This window comes from Tachypleus tridentatus, chromosome 13, assembly GCF_004210375.1.
Source record: "Tachypleus tridentatus isolate NWPU-2018 chromosome 13, ASM421037v1, whole genome shotgun sequence".
Classification (NCBI taxonomy): Eukaryota; Metazoa; Arthropoda; class Merostomata; order Xiphosura; family Limulidae; genus Tachypleus; species Tachypleus tridentatus.
The window spans coordinates 32,166,445-32,180,552 of record NC_134837.1 but is presented as its reverse complement, the minus strand read 5'-3'; positions in this window follow the sequence as shown (position 1 = coordinate 32,180,552).

The window sequence follows — 14,108 nt, the reverse complement described above, 5'->3', positions numbered from 1 at the left end:
TTCGTTCCAAATCCTGGTGTTTTGAGGAAATGTAGACGATTATGTTTGTTTGTAGTTAAGCAGAGCTACTCTGTGGGCTATCTCTGCTGTACCCACAACGGGTATATATATTAAAAAAAAAAGGTTCCTAGTGTCATAAATTTGTAGACTTACCGCTGTGCCACTAGGAGCAGATGGTGAGGATATTTCCAGTTTTTATTTCTTCGTTTCTCATACTGTATCAATTCACTCTACAGTTATAATATATTTCACTTTATTTCATAGAAAACTAGGCAACGTCTCTAAACGTTCGACGCGTTCTTCTATTTGAGTAATGAGTTTTCTGAGGTTCTTCTTGTCTGCTTTCTAGTCTCTTGTCTGTTGTAGTAGCAATCAATATCTATAGCAATTGGTATTTCGTTTTTATTGTGTGTACCAGATATAACGTTGTGATTACGAGACAAGCAGATCACTCGCTCCAACGAGATTAAAAACCGTGTTGTACAACTAAACAAGGTGCTGTGAGCATATTACTCTATGCTCGATTTTTCCTACATTTAATCCCAGACTTTATAAAAAAAATATTTAAAAATATTTGAAAGTAGTCAAACAGATCAGTCATACCTGAGATAATAAAGCTAGAGAACTTCGTGTTGAAATGTCATTTTAAGTTGATTATGCTCCACGCCATTTTATGTTAATTGTGGTTCTTTAGTTAGCTAAAATGAATCTAACTATTTTAAGTGAGATGAATCCGGGCGAGTTAGACATGAAGAAGATACGTGATATTCAAGAGTAATTTGACTGAAGATTTCTATCTGGTGGATTACCCTTAATTATTGTTTTTAAGTAGAGATATCCAACAATGTTTACAATTCAAATATCTTAACTTAGTGTTATAAAGAATAGAAAGTTGTGTTCTTTTGTTTGTTTGAATTTCGCGCAAAGTTCCACGAGAGCTATCTGCGCTAGTCACCTAATTTTTTTAACAATATAAAACTAGAGAAAAGACAGCTAGTCATCACTACCCACCGTCAACTCTTGGACTACTTTTTACAAATGAATAGTGGGATTGACTGTCACATAATAAAGACTACACGGTTGAAAGGGCGAGCATGTTTGATGTGACGGGTATTTGAACTCGCGACCATCAGATTGTGTTGTGTTCCGTAGTCAGAACAAATTGTTACATCATTATCGATGTGAATGACGAATATAATAAACATTCTGCGACGGAAACTGTTTGGGCCGTGAATTAAATGAATAACTCTTATACCAGTTGTGGAATAAGGACCTGAAAAACTACAAGATACTCTACAATTAAACATGTTATTAAAGTGAAACCTCTGAAATATTGATTATTTGTAATTAAGCACAAAGCTACAACATGGGTTAGTTGTGTTCTGTGGACCACAGATACCGAAACCTTGTTTCTGGCGGTGTGAGTTTGCAGACAGTCTGGGGAACTCTGAAATATCTGCCCCAATCTTAAAACCCATAATAATTAAATCACTTTCGTACTTTACGAGTATAATTATGTTGTTTACTTATATAAGTATTTTCCCAAAAGTACTAATTTTTTCTATCAGTTTAAGGTTCGTAAAGCTGATTTGGGGCTTAAATATCAGATTATTAGAACAAAAAGTATAATGGGTAAGTTGACACTATGTGATAGCGTGTGATCATTGTAATTGGTGAATAAATGACGACGTAAGTTTCCTGTTGCTCAAGGGTAAGGACGTTTTTTTGGGATAGGGTTTGCGGTATGGTTTTCGGAGGTCGTTACTTCCCTATGCGTTTGATTTGCAGCTTTTGTGCTTACATGTGGAACAATGAGCGATTTTTTCTTCTTGACGTTGTATTACCTGGTTCTATGGTATTTAGGAGTTTTGTTTTATCTGCATCTTTCCTCGGAGAAGACTGTGTAATATTCTTCCATTTCCAAGTCTAACCACAACGAAAGTTGGTTAATAATTCCTTGTGAACCAAATATACAAGTGTGAAACGTCTCGCATGGTGCTGATGCTAATATTTGACAAGTTCACGTGTTACAGAATAATACATTTTCTAAGTCCACGTGTCATAAAGTACTAGTGTTAACGTAAGGCAAGTCCACGTGTTACATATTATTAAAACTAGCATTTTGTAAATTAACGTGTCGCATAGTACCATTGTTAACATTTGAACGCCCACGTACCACACAGTACTAGCGTTAACATTCTAAAATCTATATGCCATATAGTGTTAGTGTGAATATTTTGCAATTCTGCTTGTCGCGTAGCAGCACTGTTAAAATTTGCAAGTCCACATGTCACGTAGTAATAGTGTTAGCATTTTTAAGTCTACACGAAAGTGTCTACCATAAGCGGCAGTTACAGAGAATAAAGCGTTGTTTTATCAAAGATTAAACCGTTTTTAGATATTGGAGAGTGTAATTTGATATATAACACCACGCATGTACGAACAAGGAGAGGGGGAGTTTTACCGAAAATCTAGTTTCAATACATAATCATTATAACACTGCTATCAATATTGAAACTGTATGAAAATTACCTAAGGAAAAGCAACCGAGAGGAATGGAGCATGCTAACATATTATTTCAGTGGTGCCTACGTGTACGTATGTGATAGCTAATATACTATTATTGTACAGAGTTGTTTAAATTAGTACATAATTTAACAATTAACAACTATTCTACATGTAGATAATACAGTACTTTACTATAACAAAACACACCTAGTTATGTTAATTTATGTCTAGCTTCCCCTACACTGTTGACAACAGAGTGATGATTTGTTGACTTTTCATTGGATGTTTGCGGATTTTATGTGAACAGCCCTTCAAGCTATATATCATGCAAACTTCCTTCAAGATTTGACCTCATGGCACCTCTGTTTTTACAAACCAACGCTGCATTAGCATGCTTTTTAACTGTATGTGTGTTTCAAAGATTAGAGCCACCTTTTCAAACCTCCTGCGTACTGGCCTGAACACACTTTTTATTATCTTTAAATATAAAACATGTCTTATATTCTCATAGGGTAATAAGGCCCAATGTCATTCCCAGTACATATGTGTATTAGATTCAAAATATGAATCAAAAGGCTTACTGCAACTACTTCACAATATTAAATTATGCTGCCGTTAAATCGATTCTAGATCCAATCCTGTTTTCCTGTTGATCCTTGGAATTGATCTGTAAATTGACACTGAAAAGTTTCAAGATCAACAGAAACAACGCCACAAATGTGACCACGATGTAACTAATTTTCATCCAAGGATCCACTGAGGCAAAGGAACATTTCACAAGTTCTTCTTGTTTCCACAGCTCAGTGTAGGCAGCTTGTCACTCAGCTGCAAAATATCATCATTCTGATCTTGCAGTGACAGATTAAAGCTGTTGACTGTATTGGAAATGCCAGCTAGGTAACACGATAATAGAAATAATTTTTCTTATATGAAATGTGTGAAATTGCAGTCTAATAAAAAAAAATGTTCGCCTATCAATTGCACTTTGTGATTGAAACCTTTCCGTGAGACAAACAGCCCACCTCTGTATGCAACAGGAGATTGTTGTATTGTACGTGGGTCCCACTTCATCACAAAGAAAGGAAAACAGTCTGGTGTTGAAAGGTTTTCATTTCACGAAGTTCACGACACTCGCAGAATTTTGTAGTCTTTGTTTGCCTTTGGCTGCAATATCTTAGTAGCTGGTGTGTTCCATGTAATGTGTAAAAGTTACATCTGGAACAAGAGTATTTTGGCCTTTCTTGTTTCCTATAAATGCAGTTGCTCCGCCAGTGCATGCTCTAACACAATTTATTCAACAACGATTGTTTGAGATGAAAAACTCTTGTTGATGAGAGATGATGGCTTTTCCTATATCTGTCTTCCACTATTTGACAAAACAAGTTCCAAACATCCCACCTCTTTGTAATAGTATCGTACAAATACCGGAAGCTGGACTTAATTTGGGGCACGTGTGGTTTCATCAACTTGGATCGAACTGATCCGGATGAGTGCTATTAACTGCATTTTGTATATCAGCAGATATCCATATTTTGCGTAAGGAGAGATATGATGGACTGTTTGAAACGTGGCATTGTCTCAAGGTATATAGATTTTTGTGGTACCAGAAAGAAGTAATATTTTACCCGGCTTCATGCCTTTTCCAATCAAATGAGGTATTTCTAAAGAAGCTTTCAAATTAGTGGTATGCCTTTAAAGTGGTTAAGGCACTCGACTCGTAATCCGAGGGTCGCGGGTTCGAATCCCCGTCACACTAAACATGCTCGCCCTTTCAGCCGTGTGAGCATCATAATGTCACGGTCAATCTCACTAATCGTTGGTAAAAAGAGTGGCCCAAGAGTTGGCGGTGGGTGGTGATGACTAGCTGCCTTCCTTCTAATCTTACACTGCTTAATTAGGGACGGTTAGCACAGATAGCCCTCGTGAAGCTTTGCGCGAAATTCAAAACAAACAAAACCAAATGTTGACAAATAATACCATGATATTTCGCGGATATTTAATCAACAGTTACATTGCTTTTCGTATGAAATGTAGTCATGGCTACATGCTGAAAAACCATGCTTATTGTTTTCTAAATTTACGATATGATAATTAGGGCTTCTGATCTACTGTTATCTAATGCAAATTTGCACCCTTATTAAGAAAGAGAGAAGGGGGAGGTATTACTACATAAGTTTTTTAATGTTTCTCAAAAAAAAATTAAAATTCTAAACGTCACACTTGTCAGGTATAAACGGCATATACGACTGTTATACGTTTAATTAGTCAAATGTGTTCTTCAGTTAGCGGGAAAAGTAACAAATTCACAAAAATGAAACAATAAATACAATGGAGGTTTAATTAGGTAAGGGGGGATGACGTATTAATCTAAACAGTCATGAACAAGTAATCGAAATCATCTGTCAACACCATTCAATTATTTTGTTTCCTAATTTTCGTATTTCAAATTATTACAACTAAAACAGCAAGGTGCACTGTTTGAATCCAGCAAATAGTCATTTATCCTCCCCCCCCAAAAAAAAACGTATTGTATTTCCTGTGCTTGCAGCGAGAAGAAGTTCGTTCGTTTGTACAAAATTGTTTATTTGTATACGAGGGTTATTTGTTTGTTTTGAATTTTGCGCAAAGTTACTGGAGGGCTATCTGCGCTAGCCGTCCCTAATTTAACAGTGTAAGATTAGAGAGAAGGCAGTTAATCATCACCACCAACTCTTGGGCTACTCTTTTACCAACGAATAGTGGGATTTACTTTCAACTTTATAACGCCTCCACGGCTGAAAGGGTGAGCATGTTTGGCGTGATGGGGATTCGAACCCATGATCCTTGGGTTGCGGAGTCGAGTGCCTTAACCACCTAGCCACGGCGGTAAGCATACGGGACACCAAGACAGTGACATAATGCTTGATTCATGTGGCCTGTTTTTCCGTTTAATTTTCAGCGTTGAAATTTTGCTTTTGCATCTCGCACACTGTCAAAGTTCATAAATTCAGCGTATTTGCACATATACTGTATATGTTATTTTCCCATGTTCATCATGTTTATTATATTACTTAATTGTAGTAATATTTGAATGGTAGTTGTTTCTAAAACTTCTTTATCTTTAAATTTGTACTTTCAGGTTTAGTTCAGATGCTTCTAAGAGAGTATCTAACACATTCTTTCGTAAAACGCTCGTGCAGCATTGTGTAATACGATGTTTATTAGAGAACTTGTCATTAAAAAGTGTAAGCCATACTATTGTTCCAATTATACTAAAGCGTTCTAAAAGTGTTTGCTCAACACTGATAAAGCGTTGAAATAATGTTGCCCAATTATATCAGAGAGTAGTCATACTGTTGTTCCAGTATAATAAGGCATAGTGATACTGTTATTCAACTATATTAAAATGTAACAATAATGTTGTTCATCTATAATAGAATAGAATGTAGTAATAAAAGTGTATAATATTTTTGTTCCACCATACTAAAGCGTAGTAATATTGTTGTTCAGCTACGAAAAAGTCTTCCAGTGGGACAGTGGACTTAAAACACAAACATCCAAAGTTCGATTCCTGTTGTGGATGCAGCAGACAGCCCAGTGTGGCTTCGCTCTAATACTGACAGACAAACAAGTTATGATAAAACGTGGAAACATTTTTGTTTAAGTAAACTGAAGCAATGGTTAAGTTCTCATAAACAACAAATACGAAAAGGACGACATTAAAAATAAAGTATATTTTTCCAACAACTCGTTATTAAGGGTCACGTGAAATATGGCTAAGTTTTATCTATAAACTGAATGTATAGTGGAAACATTAAAAGAAAAAAAATGTGTATTCCTTCCGTTCTGGGGATTTATTGATTTTTTCTTTTCCGATTGGAGTGAAGAAGATAATGCTGTATCCACAGTACAGAAAGACGATACAAGTTGCCTTTTATACTGACGTTGGTTTTTTTTTATGAGACAGTCTTAGGTGTCCACATAGTACACGATATTTAAGAAAGTGTCTGGTGGTATAAAGTAGAGAAGAAATAACAGCAAATATTTGTTCACGTAGATAAACCAGGAAATGTAACTAGATGCACAGATGATACGACGACCTCCTGACTCAGTAGATTTTGATTGCTTAATACTGACTTACAGCTGGAAAAAAAAAGTATTACTGTGTGATCCTGTTGGTTATACATTGGGTTTTTCTTCCACGTGGTCCGAATCTCGATCGAGCATGGCTATCTGCACTAACCGTCCCTAATTTGGAACTGATATACTAAAAAAAAGAGTGCAGCTAGTCAACCGCATTCGCAACTAACTGTTGGACTACTCTAGGTGAATATTGGCCTCAACTGTTACTCTTTTAACACACCCAACGTGCGGATCACGAATTTGAAGCAACGGGATATAAACCATTAACCACCGGATTCACAATGTGATATAATTGATTTTGGCATGCTTGGGAAGACTTGAACTTGTACTCAGGGCAGCCAGATTTGTGTGTGTGTGTGTCGGGGGGTGGTGGCTGCTGATACATACACGCACACTTCTTAGTTTTTAACTTTTCACTTGTAAAAGACAAATTATTCCTTATGTTTGAAACATCTGGACTATTGTAAAATATATCTTCTAGGCAAGAAGAAAAGTGAGGCAGTTCTTTCACATAATTAAGGCACGACGTGAACGTGTGATGCTGTGAACAACATCATACGCCTAACATGCAATAAAATCTACATTGTTGGAACAGCAGTCCTTACACTTGTCCACTTTAGCAGAACACATATCTCCAGTATGTTACCTCAGGCGTGTAAGAGTCAGCTGCAGTGAATATTTTACACAGACATTAACGGAACGTGAACGGTTGGCTGTATTTCACATTTTAAACTATGAATATCACTTACTGATTTATGAGTAATATAACTTGAAAGAAGAGCGTTAGATATTGGATTAAAAAGAAAAGTTCCCGTACGAAGGGTTGTTGTGAGCGCATTTTACTTCTATTTTAAAAACGAAATTAAGAAATTAAACGATGTTATAACAATAATATATCTTGGAGCAGCAATAGTATAAGCACCTCAGGCTATACTTAACATTAACAAATCTCAGGATTATGAAGAATCAGATTAAGAAGCGTTTCAGACGTACGACGTCTTATGTTACTTCCAGCACCAAGCAAAATGTTATTTAAATTACTTTGTTTAGGGATATCTTTCACTTTATCTTTAATGGTTCGTGCCCGAGAACATAAACAAAACTACCTTAGGCCACCAAGTGAGATTATACATAGCTTTACGCATTTTATATACTCAAATGATGCGAAATCTATTTATGACCGCCAGGTGTCGTTTAAAGCCGAAAATTCTAAAGATTTTAATTTGCATTTCTAAAAGGCAAGTGTATAACACACTTCAAGTGTGTTATTGTATAAATACGAAAACTGAAAAAAACAACAAACACAAACCATAAATAACATCGGAGAGTGCTTTGTATGCAGGAATTGCACGGACGCCCGTATTAAATCAATACAAAAGTCATCTAGGTTTACTTCTCTGTAAGTCATTAAGTATGTGCCGTTTTTCAGCTATCTGGAGCATTTCAAAAACGAAATTCAGCGAATGGTTAAAACTGAGATTTCTCATTTTCATTCATCCTTGTCTTTATTTAACAAGCCTAACACCTACCTAGTTCTAGTAGTAGTAATAATTTTATCAGCATTTGATAGAACGAAGCAGTTTTTGACTACCTATTTTATTATTATCCTGTGCAAAAATTAAACAAAAACAAAAACATCATAATTCTAGTGTAAGCGTAGTGTGGTGTAGAAATCTGTAGTTTCTTTTAAAAGTTTAAGTACAGGAGTGAAAGAGGAATTACCAGCCAATAATAGTTGAATGTCAGATGACTGTAACATCTAGAATACTCATTGTTTTGTACACTATACAATCAATGTCTTTAGGGAGTCAGCCGCTATATTATATATATATAAAGTGAAGGAGTACAAATAAAATTAATGCTGCCACAGTTCATTACAAGCTAGATATTAATTTCTAACTCGCACAGTTGCTCTATCTTCTGTATATATGCCGCTTTTCAGCTATTCAGAGCGTCCGAAATTCGAAAACAGGCCAATAGTCAAAAACCGAGATTTCTTATTTTCATTCATCATTATCTTTCTTCGATAGGCCTAGCGTATACCTAGTTCTAACAGTAACTATAAATTTATCTTCATTTGATAGAGAATAAAAAAACGATTTTTGACTATCTATTTTATTATTACCATATGCAAAATTTATTAAGCTCTAGGGTACACTCTGTTATCTAGTAACACATGAACGTCATCTTAAAAAAATAAAGTAAACAAGCTTTAGGAAGAAAATTGCTAAATAAAAAGTTTTGTGGATACTGAAAAAAAGACACCAAATAAGATAGGGATGAAAGTTTATATATCACTTGATTATCTAGTGATCATATAGGAGACTAAGTCGTCTTGACTTTACTTGAATAATAAAATCTCTACATTACTGGATTCCCCACTGACAAAATAAACAGAATCAGAACTTTCAATAGTAAAATATTACTCTATTGTAAAATAGTCCTAAAAGTAGTATTATATAGTTAACTGAAGGAAAGGTGGTGGAGTGCCTTAACCACCAGGCCATGCCAGGCACAAAAGTAGGTTAAGTAATTATCTAACTTCAAGTCCTTGTATGTCTCTACTTATAGTCCTATAATCTCCAAGGCCCGGCATGGCCAGGTGGGTAGGGCGCTGGACTCGTAATTTGAGGGGCGCGGGTTTGAATCCCCATAACACCAAACATGCTCGCCCTCTTAACCGTGGGGGCCTTCTAATGAGACGGTCGATCCCACTATTCGTTGGTAAAAGAGTAGCCCAAGAGTTGGCAGTGGGTGGTGATGATTAGCTGTCTCCCCTATAGTCTTACACTACTAAATTAGCGACGGGTAGCGCAGATAGCCCTCGTGTAGTTTTGCGAGAAATTCTAAAACAAACAAACTATAATATTGAACAGTATTACCTGTTTATCCGCGCACTAGCTCAATTGTATGTATTTATACATTGTACCACTCTTACTTACCTTTACAAAATCACGTAGACAAATGATTAAATGATGGGTTTTATGCCTTATTTCGTTATTCTACATGATAACATAAAGGACCTTATTCTTATTAGATCCGAAATACTGTGATTATGTTTGAAACAATTTTGTTCGTGTTTCTCCAAGAAGTAATTTGTGTTATTAGACTAGTTTAACATTTCCTAGCAAGTGTAGTTTCCTTTGATATAGATCTTCGATTTATGCCATAAATATACGCCAAGACATTATTGTTTGATTTTTTCTTTAGAATTTCAAACAACAAAATAATCTTTCAACAAAATACCTTTATCCTTCCTGTTAAATTGAGATTCGATCCACAATGAAAATAGTCTCTCACTTATTCATTTTTACATGTATAGTATCTTGTGTTGTGTATTAACATTCATCTTCATGTAGCTAAGTTAATGGTAATTCAACCAATTTTAGACATAGCTACAAACTCTCACTTCGTAAATAAAACAATTTATGTTAAAGGTGTTGCTAGTAATTTTACGTTTTATTCTAACATTTGCTAGAAAACGATATACGCTTTCGGTTAGCAAATATCTTTACAGTTTCTCACACACACACACACACACACACACACACACACACACACACATACACACACACATATATATATATGTGTGTACTTTGTTATAATGCTATATTTATTAACCTCTTTTAAACAGTTTGTCCCCTCAGTAGCTCATCGGTACGTTTTATGTTTACGATACCAAAAATTTGGTTTTAGTACCAGCGATGGGCAAATCACAGATAGCCCATCCTGTAATAATGTGCTGTACACCAGCCAAAAAAAAAAAAACACCAAAGCAAAACCTTAAATATTTTGTGTCGAACTCTCTAATTCTCCTTAGACATGAGTTTTAAATCTCAGTATTTTCAATTTATTCAGTAATGTAAACTGAACCTAAGTACGCCATCCTTATCTATTATTTAGATAAAAACAACAGAAAAACGATGCGATTCCTAAATAAATTGAACATAAAACAAGGTAACATAATAGCGTATAATTCTCTTTTTTATGTGCAATGTCCATGTGACTTAGTTAAACTGAAATGTAGAAAGAAAGGACATACCAGAGTCATCCACTTTTTACATACAGTGGAATACATCTGGCTGATACTTCTCTACATGAGAGCTTAACGTTTAAATTCGAAACTTATATTATCTCAGTACGTTTTATCTTCCTTTGTTGTTGAATTTCGTGCAAAGCTACACGAGGGCTATCTGTGCCAGCCATTCCTAATTTAGCAGTTTAAGACTAGAGGGAAGGCAGTTAGTCATCACTATCCATTGCCAATTCTTGATATACTATTTTACTAAAGAATAGTGGTATTGACCATAACGTAATAACACATCGTCGCCTGAAAGGACGAGCATGTTTTGTGTGACGGAGATTCGGACCCACGGGCCCAGCATGGCCAGGTGGATTAAGTCGTTCGACTCGTAATCCGAGGGTCGCGGGTTCGAATCCCGCTCGCACCAAACATGCTGGCCTTTTCAGCCGTGGGGGCGTTATAAAGTTACGGTTAATCACACTATTCGTCGGTAAAAGAGTAGCCCAAGAGTTGGTGGTGGGTGGTGGTGACTAGCTGCCTTCCTTCTAGTCTTACACTGCTAATTTAGGGACGGCTAGCGCAGATAGCCCTTGAGTAGTTTGCGCGAAATTAAAAAATCAAACAAAAATTGAACCTGCGACCCGCAGATTTTGAGTCAAACGCCCTAACCACCTGGCCATGCTGGGCCCATTTTATCTTTGTGGCAAACTATAGCCGAAACTAATTTTGAACTGATAGAATAGCAGGAAAGTAGCTGTTTAATAGCATCCATTGTATATTATCTTGTGCTGTTTTTAAAGTGGGATTTAACCTTTAATCTTAGAGCACACCCACAACTTCAAAGTGTAGAAGGCATGTCTGCAGTAACTGAAAGCAAATCATAAATCTTCTTATTAATAGTCTGGGCACGCTAACCATTAGACCACGACTTAGGAAAGGATTTATCTGAGCAATAAATTTAGAGAACGGGCTTAAGAAAGTATTTGGTAAGCAGTTTTTATCAACGTAGTAAACCTAGGCGTGATAGGTCTAAAAATACATTATGACTACAATTAGTACAGAGAAAAACAAATCTGAAGGATTAATGTCTCTTTCCGATAAACACGTTACCATGGTTATCTTTATCCTAGTCAACCTAACGCATGTAATTTTACTGACGTGGCCATATTGATATTTGTTCGCCCAGCACACAAACTTGTCCATATTATTTGTTTCTTTTCAGAGGAAAGTCAGAGTTGATTGTTTGCTATGTTCACTGCGGAGAATCGAGCCTTTGATTTTAGCATTGTAATTCTATAGACTTACAGCTGTCCAACCGTACCTATTGCTACAGCCGTGAACATTTTTGTTTGTCAAGCACAGACAATTGTACGTGTTGGCATGGTTACGGGTAATGAATATTTTTAGTTCACTTTTGTATATTCTTAGTTATATTAAACTAACATTATTCAACCATTTTTATAGTGTTTGAATTTAAAAAGGACCCTTACTTCATTAAAATGAATCTTTAATATTTACTATATGTATTACTACGCAATGTTTTGTAATAAATAGGGCTAATTGTTTAAAAAGATCACAATTTTTTCATCATTACTCGGCCTATTTTCGTTTTCTGTCACACCGGTTTTCGGCGTGGAAACTGTAAATTAAAAATTATTTGTACGATTGTAATGGTTCTAATGGTAAATACAATTCCTAAAAAAATCCTGAATTAAATGTTAAAACTTCTCTAGCTTTAAATACTGTGGAATAGTTGAATATTTTTTGGCTGGCTTTCATAGAAGAAGTGAAAGACATTTTAAAACAAACAACAGGGGAATTGAACGAGGAATTTCAACAAAGGATTCGGAACGCTGTGTAGCTGGAGACCACTGTTGTTAAGACATATATTCATATAAGTATCCGTTAAAGTACAACAAGAAGTATAACGTCGGATGAATACAAAATATGATCGCTGTTATAGGGTTTTGAGAACTAATTTAAAAGTCGTAATATTCTACCACTGAAAAGGTGATTGTGGTAAAAGTCATTTGTTTTATATTGACAAGACCACGCACTACAAAGTTCCGCCTCTTCATGTGCTGTTATAGAAGTAAAAAGTCTATGATGAATAATGCTTTAACATACGCAAAAAAATAATATCTTTGAGTTAACGGGTTTTGGTTCAGTTATAGAAGCGTTCAACTGTAATCTCTATTCCATGGCTTTTCTCACTGTAGGAAACGCCTTTAATATGAAAATAATTCACCGTTCTGTATGGCTGAATTGTACTTTTGCGTAATAAAAAAAAATATATCGCGGCTCGTGCATTCAAAATAACGTTTATCTAATGCTTTATGATGTATCTCGTAAAATAAGTGAAATTGTTATAAACTTCACGTGCAAATAAATAATAAAAAACCACACGTCATATTTGGCAAGCAGCTTATCCTCCTTGGTAGTATGTTGATTTGGTTATGTAGTTCTCTTTAGATGTTAGATCAAATCGTAAAAACTTGTGGCTTTTTCAGTTTAAAATTGCTGCGAATTTCAGTTTTTCATACACAAACTATAAAGTTGAGGAATATAAGATTTGATTGCCATAACTGGGTGTTGTTAACCCTAGTTTTTAACTACTAGCAACATGCAATTATTATTAGAGTATGTTGTAAGTTCTTAAAAACCAAGCTTTGAAATAGATACTGATCAAGCCCTCTGGTGTTTATTCTGATAAGAACAACTGATAAAGTCTTGCCAGTTGTTTCTTCATATTAGAAGGTGTTTTTATTTTGTTTCTGGTGTGTAATCTTTATCAAAGATAATTTGTGTACATCGGAATAGAAATTACTCCGCAGTACATTGACTTACATTGATTTCAGTGGACGTTGACCCTTAATATAATGCAAAGATCACTAATGTGTACACTTCAAGTTTTTTATTGATAAAAACAGAATTCATGATGATATATACACTTTTAGCACAGAAGAATCATTTTGTAAAATGACACTTCCAACAAGAAGACGGATACAATATTACTTTTGTAGACGTATCAGAAAAGTATTATATTACACTAGTATGTACTTTCTTTTTCTTAGCCTAACGGACGACCATTTTCGACTATTTCGCTCTTCTTGTACAGAGAATTAAACGCATTTTCTGAGAACGATTTGCACATCATAATACGATGTCGAGTCTTCTCAGGTGTTGGCTGTGACGCCAAAGCCGACTTATTTGAATTGTAGTGAACTGACTTATTGGCAGTCCAATGCCTCAAGTAAAGCCTTGTGACTGGAAGTTTATTGCACAGTTCTTTCTGATAATAGATATTTTTTGAGATTAAGTAAAAGTAAAGAACATGATATCTGAAGATAGGAGTCTTTGATGCTCTTAGATAGTTTTGAAGCCCTGTTCTGCTCTGAACAAAGTTCTAACTCAGTTTTTAGTAACGCCCTCATTCTCAAAGCTGAAGGGTATG